Source organism: Narcine bancroftii, chromosome 1, assembly GCF_036971445.1.
Source record: "Narcine bancroftii isolate sNarBan1 chromosome 1, sNarBan1.hap1, whole genome shotgun sequence".
NCBI lineage: Eukaryota > Metazoa > Chordata > Chondrichthyes > Torpediniformes > Narcinidae > Narcine > Narcine bancroftii.
In genome coordinates, this window is record NC_091469.1 from 24,479,947 (window position 1) to 24,489,028 (window position 9,082).

Below are 9,082 nucleotides of genomic sequence, written 5' to 3' on the forward strand. Positions count from 1 at the left end.
ACAAGTGCAACACTTCCTCTATTAAAATGTTTTTCTCTCATACTCCCATCCCACCCATTACAATAACCATCAGACTAAACATCCTCTGACCCACTTTGAAAATGGACAGATTCTGATAGGACTCGACAGGGCTAATGCTAATTTTCTCACTTTTTCACATTTATTTTCTTAAGATGTAGAAGGAGCTAGATAGCTCTCAGACAATCCCACCCTTATTTCTCCGTATATTTTTCATCATATAACCGTTTAAGTCTGTGCTGATTCTCACACCACACATTCGGGGTAATTCACAGCAGCCACTCAATAGACCATTTGGGAGGTGGGAAGAAAGCAGATCATCCAGGGAAAACTTCTGGGTCACATAGAGAATATGCAAACTCAGCACACAGAGCTCAGGGCTGACCCCAGGTCTTTGGCTGCTTTTTTCCAGCTGGAGAGTCTGGAACTGGGAGATACAAGCTTTGTACAAAGGACCAGCTATTTAGCATTGAGACAAGGAGAAATGTCTTCTGTTGGGGCATTTGAATCTTTGGCCTTCTCACAGAAACTCAGTCATTCTGTATAATCTAAGCTGCGACCTGTAAAATTTGAATATTCAGGGTATCAGAGACAGGCAGAGAAATTACCTTGAGATCAGGAACCACCGTGGTATCACTCAACAAGCCCAAGGGCATTGGACTTGTGAGTTCACCCCTTTGGATAGTAAACTCACAAGATCACTTGTATGCACCTTAAGGGCTACAGATTCTTCAACCACCCAAAAGTCAGATGCAAGTCTAATGGAGGTCGACAAAGGTGGAGATATTCCATAGATGAGAAAAGAGCACGCACCCTCAAATGAGTTGCAAAGTTGTGGGTTTGATTCTTATTCAAGAGGCTTGTGTACAAAAATTTCAGCTGTTCCTACCACACCCCTCCTGCCCCACCTCCTCATCCCCTCCTCCCCTGCCCCTACCATCAACTTCATCAATACTTCACACTGCCTTAGGAAAGTAGACAATATATTAAAGACTCTTTCTACCCCAACCACGCTCTCTTCTCCCCCTTCTTGTCCGGGAGAAGATTGGTGAGTATGAGATCATGCCAGATTCAGAGAGTTTCTTTCCTGTCATTATAAGACTCCTGAATGAACCTCACACAAGCAAAATTATGTTGCTTTTGCTCTGCACCAATGGATCTCTCTCTGTAATTCTGCACTCCTTGCTGAACTACATTTTGAATCTCTGGCTGGCTGCTCCTGAGGCAAACTTTCTCACTGCACCTTGATACATGTGACAATAAATTTGAACCTGAAGATAGAGAGGAATTATTTCCAGAACAAAAGCAATAACCTTAAAATTGAGCCCAACTGTTCACAGGTGAAGCCAGTACAAAGACACAGAAATAGGGATCGCACTCCCAAAATAAATGTTAAATGAGAGGTTTTAAGACTTACAGGTCAAACTTGGACAATGGAGTTAATGGGATCAGGCATCATTGGATGGAACAGAACAGGCTCAGGGGGCAGAATGGTCATCTTCAATTGCAGGGCCTGGAGTTGTGTTGACCTCTCAGGATCTTTGGTAGGTGATGGGATGATTGAGTAGGGTGTCATGAGGCTGGGCGTAATATCTGAGAGTCAGATGATTGTGGATCACAGTTACCTGAAGATGAAGGATCCAACCAAGACAGAACTAAAACCAGGGAGTTTACATTATAGTTTTCCACTTTCCACAAATGCCCTAAATATTTAATTTCCATAAAACCTTGGGATCGTGTTGGTCCAGAGTGAATTTAGAATTTTTAGAATGACACAGCAAAATGGAGGTCATTGATGCCATCCTAACAATGCTGGCTGCTTGATTAGTTCACCCCCCACCCCCAACACTTGCTATTTATCCACAGTTCTGTCTGTTTTATTCACTTCAACTCTCTATTCAATTCCCGTTTAAAACTTTCAGTTGGATCAGACTCCACTGTCCTTTTGGGCAGTAAAATTCTGATGGTCTACAGTCCTACTGTTTGGAAATCCAGGTGGCTCTGCCAGTGGCTCACCAGATGATGCACCACTGCTCCCTTTTAATTCATTGGGGCTCTGCTCCCTTTCAACTCACCAGAACCCCTAAATCCCACACTCACTTTAAACCAGAGGTCCCCAAACCTTTTAGACCATAGACCCCTTCATGGAATCCTTGATCCCTCACTGACCCCAAGGCATGGAATCCTTGAGGTGGTGGTGGCACAGGATGGGGGGTGATGGCAGCGCTGGAGGGGATGTGGCTGGACAGGGAGATGGGGGTTGGCGGCACTGGACGGGGTGGGGCTGGAGTGGTGACACTATAAGGGGAGTGCTGGTGGTGCTGGACAGGGCGGGGGTGGTAGTGCTGGAAGGGGTGAATGATGGTGTTGGACACATTCTTCTTCTCTGCTCCATCAGTCCTTTCTCTCTCTCTCTCTCTCTCTCTCTCTCTTCTCTCTCTCTCTCTCTCTCTCTCTCTCAAGAGGCCAAAGCCAAATTCAACATGGTGGACACCAAGGCCACCTCTTGTGAAAGGTTGTTAACCCATGCCATAGGTGCTATTTTACGTAGACACACCCTTGCTTTTGACCACAAAAGTTCAATCGACCCCTCCCCCCACTGTTTATTGACCCCATGCCATAGGTGCTATTTTACGTACACACACCCTTGCTTTTGACCACAAAAGTTCAGTCGATCCCTTCCCCTACTGTTTATTGATCCCATGCCATAGGTGCTATTTTACGTACACACACCCTTGCTTTTGACCACAAAAGTTCAATCGACCCCTTCCCCCACTGTTTATTGACCCCCTTGGATTGCCACATCAACCCCCCCCCCCCAAGGGGTCGATATCAACCACTTTGGAGACCACTGCTTTAAACTCAACCAGAGACCTGTTTCCCACACTCTCTTTAAACTCACCGGGCTTGTTTCCCACACTTCCTTTAAACATATCAAGACCCTGATTCCAACACTCCCTTTATACTCACTGGGACTCCCATTCTTCCCTGCTTCTTTGACCTGATTCAGTGGAAAATTATAATTTTACTACATAACAACTGAAAACTTTGATTTAGAAAGAGTTCTGGAGTATAAATAGAGCACAGGAACAAACCCTTTGGGCCAGGATACCTGTGTGCCAATCATGATATCAGGTTACACTAACCCTGTCTGCACGTGATCCATAATGCCCCCCATTCCCTGCAGTCAATCAAGATGCCTCTTAACTTCCACTGGCAGCCTGTTAAGGCATCGTTAAAAAAAACTCCCTCCCCCCCAACAGTAAAAAAAACTGACAGTATGACATCACTGAAGGATAGTGAATTTGTGGTGTTTCCCTGTGTTAACCTTCTAACGTACTATATCTTACGAGCATTTCCTTCTTACTTATTGCAGTATTGATCATGACGAGAATGAGTTTATTGTCATATACATTGTATAGTGTACATATGTGTTGTAATTCCTACATGCTGCAGTCAAACAGGTACAGTGTACTTTGTGGGAAAAAACAGCTACATTAGTCTACATTGAATTACCGTATCAAAAGAGATAACAAATACAAAAGATAGGTAGAAAATAGCATCATTACAATAGTGCAGAAGGCCTCTTTTGCGGTCCTGGGGTAGTTTATGGTAAGGATAATAAGGGGAGAGACCTTGGTAGGCATTGGGGAAAAATAAACTGCTCTAAATCTAGAGGTGCTTCATGATTTTGTTATCTTCTTCGGACAGAGAAGTTTTCTTAAGATGCAGTCAATCCTTTCCATTTAAATGGTGCAGAAAAACAGCTGCTAAAGCAAAGTCACAGAGGGTTGTTGAACAGAATACTTCCCAACTATTGTGGGATGTTGTTTACTGTTCTTGGACACAGTGTTCCATACTTAGATAATTCGTATTATGTAATGCAGTATCATGGACATGAGCACTGAACTTGTTGACAGAATGAGGACTCAAAAGCTCACAGATTCATTTAGCATTAATAATTAGCATTAATCCAGCCTCGTCATCGATTTGATGCTTTATTTGAATCAAGCTTAGCAGCACTATTTAAAATTTAAAAATCCCCGTGCACAGAAACACAACACTATTTGTTTTGATATCCTGTCAAACTGGGGCAGGACTGGGTATCCAAAAGCAGCGATCGGCAGCTGCTGATAGCCAGAGCTGGGAGTCCCTCCTTAGGTTGTCTCAGCTCCACTTAGTGCAGACTCTGCATCCTGATGTAATTTGGACCCTGCAGCTAACTCTTGTGGGGCAGATATTAGTGTAGGTGCAGAAGCCTCCTCGTCTGGCTGACTCTGGTTTTGAAGTTGAGGCTCCCAGGCTCTGAACCTGCCCTTTCACTGTACTCTTCTCTTTGGCTTGACTTCGCGGACGAAGATTTATGGAGGGGTAGTGTCCACGTCAGCTGCAGGCTCGTTTGTGGCTGACAAGTCCGCTGCGGGACAGGCAGACATGGTTGCAGCGGTTGCAGGGGAAAATTGGTTGTTTGGGGTTGGGTGTTGGGTTTTTCCTCCTTTGTCTTTTGTCAGTGAGGTGGGCTCTGCGGTCTTCTTCAAAGGAGGTTGCTGCCCGTCAAACTGTGAGGCGCCAAGATGCACAGTTTGAGGTGATATCAGCCCACTGGCAGTGGTCAATGTGGCAGGCACCAAGAGATTTCTTTAGGCAGTCCTTATACCTCTTCTTTGGTGCACCTCTGTCACGGTGGCCAGTGGAGAGCTCGCCATATAACGATCTTGGGAAGGCGATGGTCCGCCATTCTGGAGACGTGACCTACCCAGCGCAGTTGGATCTTCAGCAGCGTGGATTCGATGCTGTCAGCCTCTGCCATCTCGAGTACTATGATGTTGGAGATGAAGTCGCTCCAATGAATGTTGAGGATGGAGCAGAGACAACGCTGGTGGAAGCATTCTAGGAGCCATAGGTGATGCCGGTAGAGGACCCATGATTCAGAGCCGAACAGGAGTGTGGGTATGACAACGGCTCTGTATACGCTAATCTTTGTGAGGTTTTTCATTTGATTGTTTTTCCAGACTCTTTTGTGTAGTCTTCCAAAGGCGCTATTTGCCTTGGCGAGTCTGTTGTCTATCTCGTTGTCGATCCTTGCATCCGATGAAATGGTGCAGCCGAGATAGGTAAACTGGTTGACCGTTTTGAGTTTTGTGTACCCGATGGAGATGTGGGGGGGCTGGTAGTCATGGTGGGGAGCTGGCTGATGGAGGACCTCAGTTTTCTTCAGGCTGACTACCAGGCCAAACATTTTGGCAGTTTCCGCAAAACAGTTCCTCAAGCGCTGAAGAGCTGGCTCTGAATGGGCAACTAAAGCGGCATCATCTGCAAAGAATAGTTCACGGACAAATTGCTCTTGTGACTTGGTGTGAGCTTGCAGGCGCCTCAGATTGAAGAGACTGCCATCCGTGCGGTACCGGAAGTAAACAGTGTCTTCATTGTTGAGGTCTTTCATGGCTTGTTTCAGCATCATGCTGAAGAAGATTGAAAAGAGGGTTGGTGCGAGAACGCAGCCTTGCTTCACGCCATTATTAATGGAGAAGGGTTCACTGTAACTACTTCAAAACCACCAAAGATCTGTCTGCACTTCTGTCTCTGTACTATAGCCTCTGTGAATATATTTTCCCTCTTTTTATATATTACCTTTTTATGTGTTGTGGGTTTATATATCTAGAAAGCTGCAACAAGTAATATTTTCACTGCATCTTTTGTACTTAGGTTATGTCAATAAAAGTCATTCATTCGTTCAGGAGTCTGCTGATTGCAGGGTCAAGCCAGAGAACCCTGGGGTGCTGGGAATTTTCTGGAGCTGAGGTCCAAAACCCTTTGAGGACCATACAGTCTCTCCCTGTCCATTTGCATCATATTTCTCCTGTGTTTCTTTACTTCATTCTTAGGGGGATCCTTAGGATCGAGGATAACTTTCCCCCATTTTGGTTCTGAATGACTGATGAGACCAATCTAGGATCTCTAACCAGAGCTGATCGAGAAGATGGGTGAGTAGATGGGGAGGAGACGCACCATGTACTCATCAGGGTGATTGCATGCTGCTTCCGAATGGGCTCAAGGTTCTTAATTCCATCCTCAGTGCCTCTTCTCCAAGGATTTTCACGAGCAGGTGGGGATGTTGCATGCTTTTGAAGAACCTTTGAGAACATCCGTGGGGGTGGGGGAGATTTCTCTGTACACTGGCCAATCTCTTTCAGAGACTAAGTTTGGTATAGAGAACATGCAAGGAAATACACCTCTCAATAAGCTGGTATTGAACACGTGAACGGAGCAGGTTACCCATCGCAGTCGACTGTAATACTGGAGCTACAAGTCTGCAGGGAGTGAATATTGAAGTAGGTCAGCCTCTGATGCCATTGGATCTAGTGGAGATGGCATTGGTGGTATGAGATACACTGGAGTGGTTTTAATGCAACAAAAACTTATAAGAAGCAGGTCTCGTATCCCAGAAGCATGAATAGAGATAGGATTACCATTGTCAGGGAGATGATGAACTTAGTGTCAGCTTTAAAATATTTATCTTCAATCATTCTTATTCTCAGACAGCTGAAGGCTGCTTGAAAAATGCAATGCTAAATTTCACCATCAACATCTCTCTCCCTCTCCTTCATTCTGAATCCTGTCACAGCGAGGGATTGGCAGGTGTACAGAAGGATCCATCCCTGGGGTAGGAACAATACAACAAAAATGTCAAAACAACGAACTCTGAAGCTAAGCAGATTTCATTGATTTTGTTCCTTCTTTGACTGCCTTTGGAGTACACAGAAAATGCGTAGTAATTAAGTTCTGCCATTGATCGGTGCTGTAGGGAAAATAAGCGTTCAGTGACCTTACAAGCCCTTAACTCTGGGATTCACTCCCTTCTGCTCTTTAAACCCTAATTTACCTGTTTGTCCAGACTGTTGTTCGAATACCTCTTCATATGGTTTGATATCAAATTTTATCTTTGATACACCATTAAGATGTCTCAGGATGTTTCTGTGGGTCAAAGGGACTAATCCTTTACCACAGCTGTTGTGACTCTTTTAAATGGGTGGGGCACAAAGTTGCACTAGAGTGTGGAATATGTCACTGTGTAATAGTTCAATGAGGACGTGTTGTTACTGAGGATTAATTCACTGGGTACAGCGTGTCCTTTTCCATGAACTGCAATTGAACCTTCAGCTCAATGGAGAAAAATGGCCTTCATTGGAACAAATTTTTAAAAGACAAGTCATTTATTTCCTAATTACAGTAACCAAATTCTACAAACAAAAACATTAGCCTGGTGTATAATAACAGTGACTGAGCATTACAAAAACTTTTCAGCCCTCGTCTCAAAGAACTCATTTTTTTTCAATCGTTAACAGGTTTGATCTGAGTCTTTGTTTAGTGCAATGTAAAATAAGTGGAAGAATTGAAACAAAGCCAGTCCAAGTCAGTTATATCTTAAGCCCCTTTTCCACTGGCACCCTGTCCAAGGAATTAACTGGGAATTTACTGGGACAGGGTGCCAGTGGAAAAGGAACACTATCTGAACGCCAGCACAAATGACGTCATTTCACGCCGGGGATTAACCATCTTTACCCCTACTCATGTTCCCGGTGTTTGCTGACACCGACGTGCTGATAAAACCAGTGGAAAATGGACAACAGAAAGACACCCTCTTCCAGTTGAAGGTGGAATACTCCAATCCCTGAGGATGAGTGTGTTCAGTGGAAAAGCAATTGGTGTCCCAGTTCAGAGTGGCCCAGTGGAAATGGCACAAAGGGCTTCCTATCCCAGGACACTGCACAGCCAATTATCTGGGATAGTTCAGAGCAGCACAGGAATCATTCCCAGGATTGGGAATGAGCTTGTAATATAATGAAAAGGAAATAAAAAGGAAAGGCTCTTTAGAAATAGGGGTAAAGGGTGTATATTTTATAGCATTCATCCCAGTGGTCAGAGATTCGTGGGAAATTACAAGTTAATAAGCATCCTCGATCCAAGCTAATGATTGTGAGGGAAAGAGTAATAATTTCCTTTCCTCTCTTCCACAATGTAAACTGAGTGCCTGTATATATATCTCACTCTCTCTCACTCACACACACACACACACACACACACACACACACACACACACACACACACACACACACACACACACACACACCCCAAACATATACATAATGTATGTATTCGTGAAATTGTCGATCCTGTGCAATAGATGACCACCAACACCCCCCCCCCCCACCCATCCTTTTTATGGCCCAAAAATCACGTTTCCCATATGAGCTATGTAAAAGTCAAACCCACACCGCCCCCTATTTTTGACTCCGACCGCTTGTCCATCTGAGACAGGATGGCTGTTATGACACTCTCAATGTTTCATGCTAGGTTTTAAACATTTTAACTGATTTAAAATGCCCAGCTGCCGTGTTGAGATTTGCTCAAGTCTCCAGATCATCCATCCAGCACTTTGAAGGCCATTTTTCTACATTGCAACAGTAATTACATTTCAGAATTACTTCATTGGCTGTAAAGTCCTTTGGGACATCCCGAAAGTGATGGAAAAGTTGTAATTATTTTCCATAAGGTAACTCACTTAATTCTCTAACCCTCAGATTTACAGACATTAATATGGACTAATAGTTATTATATGTCAAAACATTTACTCATAGATTAAAGGAATGCAGCAATTGAACTATTAATATTGCCTTCATAGTAATTTTTAGTGACCATTGAATCAAATTAATTGCATCCAAAGGGCTGTGCACCTTAATTAAAATTCACATCTGTTGTGATAGCTCCACATTCAACAGGCTATAACATGAAAATAAAAACAAGGATTACTCTTATTGGAAAGAAAGAAAATAGGGCGGCACAGTTTGCATGACGCTATTGAAGCCGCAGCAACCCAGGATCAGATCTGGAGCTGCCTGTAATGAGCTTATACGTTCTCCCTGTGTCTGTCCCCATGTTCTGGTTTCCTCCCACCTTCCAAAATGTACGGGATTGTAAATTAACTTGGGTGTAATTAGGTGGACATGGGTTTAAATGGCTGGGATCGGCTTCTACTCTGATGTAAACACATTAAAAAAAAATT

At 43.9% G+C, this 9,082-nt stretch overlaps 1 long non-coding RNA gene across 1 annotated transcript; it reads right to left on the bottom strand.

The window, feature by feature from the left end:
- Positions 1 to 3,400: 3,400 nt before the first annotated feature.
- Positions 3,401 to 7,047, bottom strand: LOC138755889 (uncharacterized). Its single transcript, XR_011352608.1, has 2 exons — positions 6,902 to 7,047; positions 3,401 to 6,677 (listed from the first exon to the last, which is right to left on the bottom strand). It is a non-coding gene; the product is annotated as an uncharacterized lncRNA (long non-coding RNA).
- Between the last annotated feature and the right edge of the window lie 2,035 nt (positions 7,048 to 9,082).